Here is a 14,374-nt window from a genome sequence, read left to right as displayed (position 1 = left end):
AATCCCCGGATGAACACATGGCTTTGTTTGTTATGGAACATTAAACAGAATACTGAATGGGTAGGCGTTACGCCATTGGCTGAAATCAGGTATTTAATTGTTTTCATTTTAAAGTAAAATTAATGACCTTTGAAATAAATGATGGGATGAGGGAATATTACAGAAACTATAGAAATACCAGGGAAGATTTTAGGAGTGGGGGTTGATTTTTTATGTCGCGTGTTATTTACTGCGAATCTCTATAAGTTGAAAATAACTGCAATTTTGACCTATAAACGCAATGGGACCATATATTTTTTTCAGTATTTTTTGTTAGGGCTTAGAACAAAGTTTGAAATGATGCTAAAGATTTTTCTGAAATTGTCATAGTAAAGTACTGAGAGGGCCTAAGGTTTGTATGGAGTTCTATGGGAAAATAATTAGTGGTCTTTTCCCTATAGAGACCCCAATTTTTACACTGTAAAGTGATTTGAAAGTCATGAAATGTTATTTTTAGCTAATTATTTGAAGATTGATGACATTTCGAGAGAAAATTTAGCAAAAATTTGAATTAGTTTACTGCGGTAATGGGGTTAGTGGTGATTTGGGTCTATTGAAGAGAGAGGGGGGGGGGGGGGAGAAGATAGAAATTAGTAAAGCCCTGTACAGTTGACATGGTCAAAGGAGGAAGGTAAGTTAAGAAAATGTATTAGATTGTCCTTAAGATGAATGATTGTATGTATGAATAGATTTATGTATGTATTTTGCATGTACATGTGACTGTGTATTTATCATGTTTTGCTCTATCTGTGTATATTATGGAAGTGTAGGACAGTGACCTGGTGTTCATTTTTTCTTATTTTCTTGGACTTTTGCACTTTTGGCATTTTTTCAAATAATTAAGGTGGCACATAAAAGGAATTTTTGTGATGGACAAGTGAAAGGAGGACATTTTCTGTCTTGTCATCTCATGTTTGGTAGTGTATGTGTTCCTCTGGATTGCCCCCCCCCCCTTTCTTGGCTGCAGGGTGATCAATTTGTAGTTTTGTTGTTTCTATGTTGTAGCTACACAAAGGTCTATGTTTTCTCTTTTTTCGCTCTTTGTAGTTTCATCAGAATTACTCGCTGCGACTCACTTTCTAATGGTTTCTAGTTTTTGTACTTAGAGTTACTTCCCTTAGACCTGCTGACCAGACAGGTAGAATTTCAACATGATGATATCTTAACTGTTGTGACCTTTGGCTTCTGATTTTTTTTCATAAATTATTGTAATGACCTTGAACTGCATGTATGACATTTGACCTTTATTATATTTACATGTAATAATATGTAATATTGAAAAACATGTATTCCACCCTTGGCGGATCCATTTTTCATACATTTAGCTATGTAGAAGACATGTAATTAAGGAAATTTTTAGAAAACTTGAAAAATATTGTTGTTTCTTTCATGATTTATGCTTAATTTGACTAATTTTATTGATTTATTTTCATTTAAGCACTTTAGAGGAATTTCATCTTTCAGCTTTCTTGGCCCCGGGAGTGCTCGGTCTCTGATCAGCAGGGGCATTTTCTCTATATAAGAAGAAAATGGAGACTCCCTACCCACCCGATGTATTTTGTCGGACAGTTTTCTGTACATTGCAGGTAAATTTTTTATTTATTAACTTTCCAGCCTCTTATTGTATAGTACATTTTGGGGGTTGAAGTCAGTTTTTGCTTTTCTTTAATTTTTAAAAAAAAATTATTTAAATTCTCCTTTTCTTAGCATGAAATTCAAAAAGTAGCTTCTGATTGTAATGTATAAGACTACAGATATTGAACTTTGATTTGTTATCAAAAGGATTGATTTACTCTTGTCTAAATTAATTGTAAACAAAAATAAAAGGGGGCACCTGCTATTTCTTTAAGTGTTTTTCACTGGGGGGTGGGGAAACTTTTTTGTACATACTTAAGCAATAGGAGGGATTAGATAAGAATCAATTAGTATATCAGAGTCTTAAATAATTTACTTTGCATAAGCATAAAAAAAATTCTATATCAGTCTTTTTAAAACCTTTGAATTTTGCTTAATTAACTATGATTTATCCAATTTTGGAGCTTTTTACCTAATTCTGGGTAGAATCCACCCTTATGAAATTATTGACTCAATTTTGACTTAATATCACTTTATTAACATTAAAACACAAAAACAATTCATTGTACAAATATTTTATTTATTACAGTCACCAATATATCCAAATATCATCACCGGCCCAGACGTCATTCACTCCTTTGAACTGTGCTGGTAGCAGTAAGGTGTCATCATTTGAGATGGTCACAGTATCCAATACACTGAAGTCACAGGACTCAAATTTCATACATGTTCACAGGTAGGTGTATAGTCTTTGAAATTACCACAATTGACTAATTCTGGGACAGGTAAGTATGTAAGTATAGGAATGAGAGCACCAAATCCCCGGATGAACACATGGCTTTGTTTGTTATGGAACATTAAACAGAATACTGAATGGGTAGGCGTTACGCCATTGGCTGAAATCAGGTTTTAAAGTAAAATTAATGACCTTTGAAATAAATGATGGGATGAGGGAATATTACAGAAACTATAGAAATACCAGGGAAGATTTTAGGAGTGGGGGTTGATTTTTTATGTCGCGTGTTATTTACTGCGAATCTCTATAAGTTGAAAATAACTGCAATTTTGACCTATAAACGCAATGGGACCATATATTTTTTTCAGTATTTTTTGTTAGGGCTTAGAACAAAGTTTGAAATGATGCTAAAGATTTTTCTGAAATTGTCATAGTAAAGTACTGAGAGGGCCTAAGGGTTGTATGGAGTTCTATGGGAAAATATTTAATTGTTTTCATTTTAAAGTAAAATTAATGACCTTTGAAATAAATGATGGGATGAGGGAATATTACAGAAACTATAGAAATACCAGGGAAGATTTTAGGAGTGGGGGTTGATTTTTTATGTCGCGTGTTATTTACTGCGAATCTCTATAAGTTGAAAATAACTGCAATTTTGACCTATAAACGCAATGGGACCATATATTTTTTTCAGTATTTTTTGTTAGGGCTTAGAACAAAGTTTGAAATGATGCTAAAGATTTTTCTGAAATTGTCATAGTAAAGTACTGAGAGGGCCTAAGGTTTGTATGGAGTTCTATGGGAAAATAATTAGTGGTCTTTTCCCTATAGAGACCCCAATTTTTACACTGTAAAGTGATTTGAAAGTCATGAAATGTTATTTTTAGCTAATTATTTGAAGATTGATGACATTTCGAGAGAAAATTTGATGATGAAATGTTATTTTTAGCTAATTATTTGAAGATTGATGACATTTCGAGAGAAAATTTAGCAAAAATTTGAATTAGTTTACTGCGGTAATGGGGTTAGTGGTGATTTGGGTCTATTGAAGAGAGAAGGGGGGGGGGGGGGGGGGGGGAGAAGATAGAAATTAGTAAAGCCCTGTACAGTTGACATGGTCAAAGGAGGAAGGTAAGTTAAGAAAATGTATTAGATTGTCCTTAAGATGAATGATTGTATGTATGAATAGATTTATGTATGTATTTTGCATGTACATGTGACTGTGTATTTATCATGTTTTGCTCTATCTGTGTATATTATGGAAGTGTAGGACAGTGACCTGGTGTTCATTTTTTTTAGTTTCTTGGACTTTTGCACTTTTGGCATTTTTTCAAATAATTAAGGTGGCACATAAAAGGAATTTTTGTGATGGACAAGTGAAAGGAGGACATTTTCTGTCTTGTCATCTCATGTTTGGTAGTGTATGTGTTCCTCTGGATTGCCCCCCCCCCCTTTCTTGGCTGCAGGGTGATCAATTTGTAGTTTTGTTGTTTCTATGTTGTAGCTACACAAAGGTCTATGTTTTCTCTTTTTTCGCTCTTTGTAGTTTCATCAGAATTACTCGCTGCGACTCACTTTCTAATGGTTTCTAGTTTTTGTACTTAGAGTTACTTCCCTTAGACCTGCTGACCAGACAGGTAGAATTTCAACATGATGATATCTTAACTGTTGTGACCTTTGGCTTCTGATTTTTTTTCATAAATTATTGTAATGACCTTGAACTGCATGTATGACATTTGACCTTTATTATATTTACATGTAATAATATGTAATATTGAAAAACATGTATTCCACCCTTGGCGGATCCATTTTTCATACATTTAGCTATGTAGAAGACATGTAATTAAGGAAATTTTTAGAAAACTTGAAAAATATTGTTGTTTCTTTCATGATTTATGCTTAATTTGACTAATTTTATTGATTTATTTTCATTTAAGCACTTTAGAGGAATTTCATCTTTCAGCTTTCTTGGCCCCGGGAGTGCTCGGTCTCTGATCAGCAGGGGCATTTTCTCTATATAAGAAGAAAATGGAGACTCCCTACCCACCCGATGTATTTTGTCGGACAGTTTTCTGTACATTGCAGGTAAATTTTTTATTTATTAACTTTCCAGCCTCTTATTGTATAGTACATTTTGGGGGTTGAAGTCAGTTTTTGCTTTTCTTTAATTTTTAAAAAAAAAATATTTAAATTCTCCTTTTCTTAGCATGAAATTCAAAAAGTAGCTTCTGATTGTAATGTATAAGACTACAGATATTGAACTTTGATTTGTTATCAAAAGGATTGATTTACTCTTGTCTAAATTAATTGTAAACAAAAATAAAAGGGGGCACCTGCTATTTCTTTAAGTGTTTTTCACTGGGGGGTGGGGAAACTTTTTTGTACATACTTAAGCAATAGGAGGGATTAGATAAGAATCAATTAGTATATCAGAGTCTTAAATAATTTACTTTGCATAAGCATAAAAAAAATTCTATATCAGTCTTTTTAAAACCTTTGAATTTTGCTTAATTAACTATGATTTATCCAATTTTGGAGCTTTTTACCTAATTCTGGGTAGAATCCACCCTTATGAAATTATTGACTCAATTTTGACTTAATATCACTTTATTAACATTAAAACACAAAAACAATTCATTGTACAAATATTTTATTTATTACAGTCACCAATATATCCAAATATCATCACCGGCCCAGACGTCATTCACTCCTTTGAACTGTGCTGGTAGCAGTAAGGTGTCATCATTTGAGATGGTCACAGTATCCAATACACTGAAGTCACAGGACTCAAATTTCATACATGTTCACAGGTAGGTGTATAGTCTTTGAAATTACCACAATTGACTAATTCTGGGACAGGTAAGTATGTAAGTATAGGAATGAGAGCACCAAATCCCCGGATGAACACATGGCTTTGTTTGTTATGGAACATTAAACAGAATACTGAATGGAACATTAAACAGAATACTGAATGGGTAGGCGTTACGCCATTGGCTGAAATCAGGTATTTAATTGTTTTCATTTTAAAGTAAAATTAATGACCTTTGAAATAAATGATGGGATGAGGGAATATTACAGAAACTATAGAAATACCAGGGAAGATTTTAGGAGTGGGGGTTGATTTTTTATGTCGCGTGTTATTTACTGCGAATCTCTATAAGTTGAAAATAACTGCAATTTTGACCTATAAACGCAATGGGACCATATATTTTTTTCAGTATTTTTTGTTAGGGCTTAGAACAAAGTTTGAAATGATGCTAAAGATTTTTCTGAAATTGTCATAGTAAAGTACTGAGAGGGCCTAAGGTTTGTATGGAGTTCTATGGGAAAATAATTAGTGGTCTTTTCCCTATAGAGACCCCAATTTTTACACTGTAAAGTGATTTGAAAGTCATGAAATGTTATTTTTAGCTAATTATTTGAAGATTGATGACATTTCGAAAGAAAATTTAGCAAAAATTTGAATTAGTTTACTGCGGTAATGGGGTTAGTGGCGATTTAGGTCTATTGAAGAGAGGGGGGGGGGGGGGGGGGGGGGGGAGAAGATAGAAATTAGTAAAGCCCTGTACAGTTGACATGGTCAAAGGAGGAAGGTAAGTTAAGAAAATGTATTAGATTGTCCTTAAGATGAATGATTGTATGTATGAATAGATTTATGTATGTATTTTGCATGTACATGTGACTGTGTATTTATCATGTTTTGCTCTATCTGTGTATATTATGGAAGTGTAGGACAGTGACCTGGTGTTCATTTTTTTTAGTTTCTTAGACTTTTGCACTTTTGGCATTTTTTCAAATAATTAAGGTGGCACATAAAAGGAATTTTTGTGATGGACAAGTGAAAGGAGGACATTTTCTGTCTTGTCATCTCATGTTTGGTAGTGTATGTGTTCCTCTGGATTGCCCCCCCCCCCTTTCTTGGCTGCAGTGCCCCCCCTCCCCCCTTTCTTGGCTGCAGGGTGATCAGTTTGTAGTTTTGTTGTTTCTATGTTGTAGCTACACAAAGGTCTATGTTTTCTCTTTTTTCGCTCTTTGTAGTTTCATCAGAATTACTCGCTGCGACTCACTTTCTAATGGTTTCTAGTTTTTGTACTTAGAGTTACTTCCCTTAGACCTGCTGACCAGACAGGTAGAATTTCAACATGATGATATCTTAACTGTTGTGACCTTTGGCTTCTGATTTTTTTTCATAAATTATTGTAATGACCTTGAACTGCATGTATGACATTTGACCTTTATTATATTTACATGTAATAATATGTAATATTGAAAAACATGTATTCCACCCTTGGCGGATCCATTTTTCATACATTTAGCTATGTAGAAGACATGTAATTAAGGAAATTTTTAGAAAACTTGAAAAATATTGTTGTTTCTTTCATGATTTATGCTTAATTTGACTAATTTTATTGATTTATTTTCATTTAAGCACTTTAGAGGAATTTCATCTTTCAGCTTTCTTGGCCCCGGGAGTGCTCGGTCTCTGATCAGCAGGGGCATTTTCTCTATATAAGAAGAAAATGGAGACTCCCTACCCACCCGATGTATTTTGTCGGACAGTTTTCTGTACATTGCAGGTAAATTTTTTATTTATTAACTTTCCAGCCTCTTATTGTATAGTACATTTTGGGGGTTGAAGTCAGTTTTTGCTTTTCTTTAATTTTTAAAAAAAAATATTTAAATTCTCCTTTTCTTAGCATGAAATTCAAAAAGTAGCTTCTGATTGTAATGTATAAGACTACAGATATTGAACTTTGATTTGTTATCAAAAGGATTGATTTACTCTTGTCTAAATTAATTGTAAACAAAAATAAAAGGGGGCACCTGCTATTTCTTTAAGTGTTTTTCACTGGGGGGTGGGGAAACTTTTTTGTACATACTTAAGCAATAGGAGGGATTAGATAAGAATCAATTAGTATATCAGAGTCTTAAATAATTTACTTTGCATAAGCATAAAAAAAATTATATATCAGTCTTTTTAAAACCTTTGAATTTTGCTTAATTAACTATGATTTATCCAATTTTGGAGCTTTTTACCTAATTCTGGGTAGAATCCACCCTTATGAAATTATTGACTCAATTTTGACTTAATATCACTTTATTAACATTAAAACACAAAAACAATTCATTGTACAAATATTTTATTTATTACAGTCACCAATATATCCAAATATCATCACCGGCCCAGACGTCATTCACTCCTTTGAACTGTGCTGGTAGCAGTAAGGTGTCATCATTTGAGATGGTCACAGTATCCAATACACTGAAGTCACAGGACTCAAATTTCATACATGTTCACAGGTAGGTGTATAGTCTTTGAAATTACCACAATTGACTAATTCTGGGACAGGTAAGTATGTAAGTATAGGAATGAGAGCACCAAATCCCCGGATGAACACATGGCTTTGTTTGTTATGGAACATTAAACAGAATACTGAATGGGTAGGCGTTACGCCATTGGCTGAAATCAGACAAAATTAATGACCTTTGAAATAAATGTATTTAATTGTTTTCATTTTAAAGTAAAATTAATGACCTTTGAAATAAATGATGGGATGAGGGAATATTACAGAAACTATAGAAATACCAGGGAAGATTTTAGGAGTGGGGGTTGATTTTTTATGTCGCGTGTTATTTACTGCGAATCTCTATAAGTTGAAAATAACTGCAATTTTGACCTATAAACGCAATGGGACCATATATTTTTTTCAGTATTTTTTGTTAGGGCTTAGAACAAAGTTTGAAATGATGCTAAAGATTTTTCTGAAATTGTCATAGTAAAGTACTGAGAGGGCCTAAGGTTTGTATGGAGTTCTATGGGAAAATAATTAGTGGTCTTTTCCCTATAGAGACCCCAATTTTTACACTGTAAAGTGATTTGAAAGTCATGAAATGTTATTTTTAGCTAATTATTTGAAGATTGATGACATTTCGAGAGAAAATTTAGCAAAAATTTGAATTAGTTTACTGCGGTAATGGGGTTAGTGGTGATTTGGGTCTATTGAAGAGAGAAGGGGGGGGGGGGGGGGGGGGGTAAGAGAAGATAGAATTTAGTAAAGCCCTGTACAGTTGACATGGTCAAAGGAGGAAGGTAAGTTAAGAAAATGTATTAGATTGTCCTTAAAATGAATGATTGTATGTATGAATAGATTTATGTATGTATTTTGCATGTACATGTGACTGTGTATTTATTATGTTTTGCTCTATCTGTGTATATTATGGAAGTGTAGGACAGTGACCTGGTGTTCATTTTTTTTAGTTTCTTAGACTTTTGCACTTTTGGCATTTTTTCAAATAATTAAGGTGGCACATAAAAGGAATTTTTGTGATGGACAAGTGAAAGGAGGACATTTTCTGTCTTGTCATCTCATGTTTGGTAGTGTATGTGTTCCTCTGGATTGCCCCCCCCCTCCCGTTCTTGGCTGCAGGGTGATCAATTTGTAGTTTTGTTGTTTCTATGTTGTAGCTACACAAAGGTCTATGTTTTCTCTTTTTTCGCTCTTTGTAGTTTCATCAGAATTACTCGCTGCGACTCACTTTCTAATGGTTTCTAGTTTTTGTACTTAGAGTTACTTCCCTTAGACCTGCTGACCAGACAGGTAGAATTTCAACATGATGATATCTTAACTGTTGTGACCTTTGGCTTCTGATTTTTTTTCATAAATTATTGTAATGACCTTGAACTGCATGTATGACATTTGACCTTTATTATATTTACATGTAATAATATGTAATATTGAAAAACATGTATTCCACCCTTGGCGGATCCATTTTTCATACATTTAGCTATGTAGAAGACATGTAATTAAGGAAATTTTTAGAAAACTTGAAAAATATTGTTGTTTCTTTCATGATTTATGCTTAATTTGACTAATTTTATTGATTTATTTTCATTTAAGCACTTTAGAGGAATTTCATCTTTCAGCTTTCTTGGCCCCGGGAGTGCTCGGTCTCTGATCAGCAGGGGCATTTTCTCTATATAAGAAGAAAATGAAGACTCCCTACCCACCCGATGTATTTTGTCGGACAGTTTTCTGTACATTGCAGGTAAATTTTTTATTTATTAACTTTCCAGCCTCTTGTTGTATAGTACATTTTGGGGGTTGAAGTCAGTTTTTGCTTTTCTTTAATTTTTAAAAAAAAATTATTTAAATTCTCCTTTTCTTAGCATGAAATTCAAAAAGTAGCTTCTGATTGTAATGTATAAGACTACAGATATTGAACTTTGATTTGTTATCAAAAGGATTGATTTACTCTTGTCTAAATTAATTGTAAACAAAAATAAAAGGGGGCACCTGCTATTTCTTTAAGTGTTTTTCACTGGGGGGTGGGGAAACTTTTTTGTACATACTTAAGCAATAGGAGGGATTAGATAAGAATCAATTAGTATATCAGAGTCTTAAATAATTTACTTTGCATAAGCATAAAAAAAATTCTATATCAGTCTTTTTAAAACCTTTGAATTTTGCTTAATTAACTATGATTTATCCAATTTTGGAGCTTTTTACCTAATTCTGGGTAGAATCCACCCTTATGAAATTATTGACTCAATTTTGACTTAATATCACTTTATTAACATTAAAACACAAAAACAATTCATTGTACAAATATTTTATTTATTACAGTCACCAATATATCCAAATATCATCACCGGCCCAGACGTCATTCACTCCTTTGAACTGTGCTGGTAGCAGTAAGGTGTCATCATTTGAGATGGTCACAGTATCCAATACACTGAAGTCACAGGACTCAAATTTCATACATGTTCACAGGTAGGTGTATAGTCTTTGAAATTACCACAATTGACTAATTCTGGGACAGGTAAGTATGTAAGTATAGGAATGAGAGCACCAAATCCCCGGATGAACACATGGCTTTGTTTGTTATGGAACATTAAACAGAATACTGAATGGGTAGGCGTTACGCCATTGGCTGAAATCAGGTATTTAATTGTTTTCATTTTAAAGTAAAATTAATGACCTTTGAAATAAATGATGGGATGAGGGAATATTACAGAAACTGAGGGAATATTACAGAAACTATAGAAATACCAGGGAAGATTTTAGGAGTGGGGGTTGATTTTTTATGTCGCGTGTTATTTACTGCGAATCTCTATAAGTTGAAAATAACTGCAATTTTGACCTATAAACGCAATGGGACCATATATTTTTTTCAGTATTTTTTGTTAGGGCTTAGAACAAAGTTTGAAATGATGCTAAAGATTTTTCTGAAATTGTCATAGTAAAGTACTGAGAGGGCCTAAGGTTTGTATGGAGTTCTATGGGAAAATAATTAGTGGTCTTTTCCCTATAGAGACCCCAATTTTTACACTGTAAAGTGATTTGAAAGTCATGAAATGTTATTTTTAGCTAATTATTTGAAGATTGATGACATTTCGAGAGAAAATTTAGCAAAAATTTGAATTAGTTTACTGCGGTAATGGGGTTAGTGGTGATTTGGGTCTATTGAAGAGAGAAGGGGGGGGGGGGGGGGGTAAGAGAAGATAGAATTTATTAAAGCCCTGTACAGTTGGCATGGTCAAAGGAGGAAGGTAAGTTAAGAAAATGTATTAGATTGTCCTTAAAATGAATGATTGTATGTATGAATAGATTTATGTATGTATTTTGCATGTACATGTGACTGTGTATTTATTATGTTTTGCTCTATCTGTGTATATTATGGAAGTGTAGGACAGTGACCTGGTGTTCATTTTTTTTAGTTTCTTGGACTTTTGCACTTTTGGCATTTTTTCAAATAATTAAGGTGGCACATAAAAGGAATTTTTGTGATGGACAAGTGAAAGGAGGACATTTTCTGTCTTGTCATCTCATGTTTGGTAGTGTATGTGTTCCTCTGGATTGCCCCCCCCCCCCTTTCTTGGCTGCAGGGTGATCAATTTGTAGTTTTGTTGTTTCTATGTTGTAGCTACACAAAGGTCTATGTTTTCTCTTTTTTCGCTCTTTGTAGTTTCATCAGAATTACTCGCTGCGACTCACTTTCTAATGGTTTCTAGTTTTTGTACTTAGAGTTACTTCCCTTAGACCTGCTGACCAGACAGGTAGAATTTCAACATGATGATATCTTAACTGTTGTGACCTTTGGCTTCTGATTTTTTTTCATAAATTATTGTAATGACCTTGAACTGCATGTATGACATTTGACCTTTATTATATTTACATGTAATAATATGTAATATTGAAAAACATGTATTCCACCCTTGGCGGATCCATTTTTCATACATTTAGCTATGTAGAAGACATGTAATTAAGGAAATTTTTAGAAAACTTGAAAAATATTGTTGTTTCTTTCATGATTTATGCTTAATTTGACTAATTTTATTGATTTATTTTCATTTAAGCACTTTAGAGGAATTTCATCTTTCAGCTTTCTTGGCCCCGGGAGTGCTCGGTCTCTGATCAGCAGGGGCATTTTCTCTATATAAGAAGAAAATGGAGACTCCCTACCCACCCGATGTATTTTGTCGGACAGTTTTCTGTACATTGCAGGTAAATTTTTATTTATTAACTTTCCAGCCTCTTATTGTATAGTACATTTTGGGGGTTGAAGTCAGTTTTTGCTTTTCTTTAATTTTAAAAAAAAATTATTTAAATTCTCCTTTTCTTAGCATGAAATTCAAAAAGTAGCTTCTGATTGTAATGTATAAGACTACAGATATTGAACTTTGATTTGTTATCAAAAGGATTGATTTACTCTTGTCTAAATTAATTGTAAACAAAAATAAAAGGGGGCACCTGCTATTTCTTTAAGTGTTTTTCACTGGGGGGTGGGGAAACTTTTTTGTACATACTTAAGCAATAGGAGGGATTAGATAAGAATCAATTAGTATATCAGAGTCTTAAATAATTTACTTTGCATAAGCATAAAAAAAATTCTATATCAGTCTTTTTAAAACCTTTGAATTTTGCTTAATTAACTATGATTTATCCAATTTTGGAGCTTTTTACCTAATTCTGGGTAGAATCCACCCTTATGAAATTATTGACTCAATTTTGACTCAATTTTGACTTAATATCACTTTATTAACATTAAAACACAAAAACAATTCATTGTACAAATATTTTATTTATTACAGTCACCAAGATATCCAAATATCATCACCGGCCCAGACGTCATTCACTCCTTTGAACTGTGCTGGTAGCAGTAAGGTGTCATCATTTGAGATGGTCACAGTATCCAATACACTGAAGTCACAGGACTCAAATTTCATACATGTTCACAGGTAGGTGTATAGTCTTTGAAATTACCCCAATTGACTAATTCTGGGACAGGTAAGTATGTAAGTATAGGAATGAGAGCACCAAATCCCCGGATGAACACATGGCTTTGTTTGTTATGGAACATTAAACAGAATACTGAATGGGTAGGCGTTACGCCATTGGCTGAAATCAGGTATTTAATTGTTTTCATTTTAAAGTAAAATTAATGACCTTTGAAATAAATGATGGGATGAGGGAATATTACAGAAACTATAGAAATACCAGGGAAGATTTTAGGAGTGGGGGTTGATTTTTGATGTCGCGTGTTATTTACTGCGAATCTTTATAAGTTGAAAATAACTGCAATTTTGACCTATAAACGCAATGGGACCATATATTTTTTTCAGTATTTTTTGTTAGGGCTTAGAACAAAGTTTGAAATGATGCTAAAGATTTTTCTGAAATTGTCATAGTAAAGTACTGAGAGGGCCTAAGGTTTGTATGGAGTTCTATGGGAAAATAATTAGTGGTCTTTTCCCTATAGAGACCCCAATTTTTACACTGTAAAGTGATTTGAAAGTCATGAAATGTTATTTTTAGCTAATTATTTGAAGATTGATGACATTTCGAGAGAAAATTTAGCAAAAATTTGAATTAGTTTACTGCGGTAATGGGGTTAGTGGTGATTTGGGTCTATTGAAGAGAGAAGGGGGGGGGGGGGTAAGAGAAGATAGAAATTAGTAAAGCCCTGTACAGTTGACATGGTCAAAGGAGGAAGGTAAGTTAAGAAAATGTATTAGATTGTCCTTAAGATGAATGATTGTATGTATGAATAGATTTATGTATGTATTTTGCATGTACATGTGACTGTGTATTTATCATGTTTTGCTCTATCTGTGTATATTATGGAAGTGTAGGACAGTGACCTGGTGTTCATTTTTTTTAGTTTCTTAGACTTTTGCACTTTTGGCATTTTTTCAAATAATTAAGGTGGCACATAAAAGGAATTTTTGTGATGGACAAGTGAAAGGAGGACATTTTCTGTCTTGTCATCTCATGTTTGGTAGTGTATGTGTTCCTCTGGATTGCCCCCCCCCCCCCCTTTCTTGGCTGCAGGGTGATCAATTTGTAGTTTTGTTGTTTCTATGTTGTAGCTACACAAAGGTCTATGTTTTCTCTTTTTTCGCTCTTTGTAGTTTCATCAGAATTACTCGCTGCGACTCACTTTCTAATGGTTTCTAGTTTTTGTACTTAGAGTTACTTCCCTTAGACCTGCTGACCAGACAGGTAGAATTTCAACATGATGAATCTTAACTGTTGTGACCTTTGGCTTCTGATTTTTTTTCATAAATTATTGTAATGACCTTGAACTGCATGTATGACATTTGACCTTTATTATATTTACATGTAATAATATGTAATATTGAAAAACATGTATTCCACCCTTGGCGGATCCATTTTTCATACATTTAGCTATGTAGAAGACATGTAATTAAGGAAATTTTTAGAAAACTTGAAAAATATTGTTGTTTCTTTCATGATTTATGCTTAATTTGACTAATTTTATTGATTTATTTTCATTTAAGCACTTTAGAGGAATTTCATCTTTCAGCTTTCTTGGCCCCGGGAGTGCTCGGTCTCTGATCAGCAGGGGCATTTTCTCTATATAAGAAGAAAATGGAGACTCCCTACCCACCCGATGTATTTTGTCGGACAGTTTTCTGTACATTGCAGGTAAATTTTTTATTTATTAACTTTCCAGCCTCTTATTGTATAGTACATTTTGGGGGTTGAAGTCAGTTTTTGC

General features: G+C 33.4%; 1 long non-coding RNA gene across 8 annotated transcripts; it reads left to right on the top strand.

The window, feature by feature from the left end:
* On the top strand, window positions 1-14,365 carry LOC134277416 (uncharacterized). 8 transcript variants are annotated; one of them, XR_009994247.1, is made up of 12 exons: window positions 1-89; window positions 1,504-1,625; window positions 2,204-2,350; window positions 4,288-4,435; window positions 5,014-5,160; window positions 6,780-6,927; window positions 7,505-7,651; window positions 9,250-9,397; window positions 9,976-10,122; window positions 11,709-11,856; window positions 12,444-12,590; window positions 14,154-14,365. It is a non-coding gene; the product is annotated as an uncharacterized LOC134277416 (long non-coding RNA). The 8 variants fall into 8 exon arrangements; XR_009994244.1 differs by having other exon boundaries at window positions 1-1,625; window positions 4,314-4,435; window positions 14,154-14,364; XR_009994246.1 differs by having other exon boundaries at window positions 1-1,625; window positions 9,276-9,397; window positions 14,154-14,364.
* The last annotated feature ends 9 nt before the right edge of the window (window positions 14,366-14,374 follow it).

This window comes from Saccostrea cucullata, unplaced genomic scaffold, assembly GCF_032062105.1.
Source record: "Saccostrea cucullata isolate Sc308-1 unplaced genomic scaffold, CSIRO_AGI_Scuc_v1 ctg10191, whole genome shotgun sequence".
NCBI lineage: Eukaryota > Metazoa > Mollusca > Bivalvia > Ostreida > Ostreidae > Saccostrea > Saccostrea cuccullata.
Note: the sequence above shows the minus strand (reverse complement) of the source record. Positions and strands in the feature narration are given on the sequence as shown.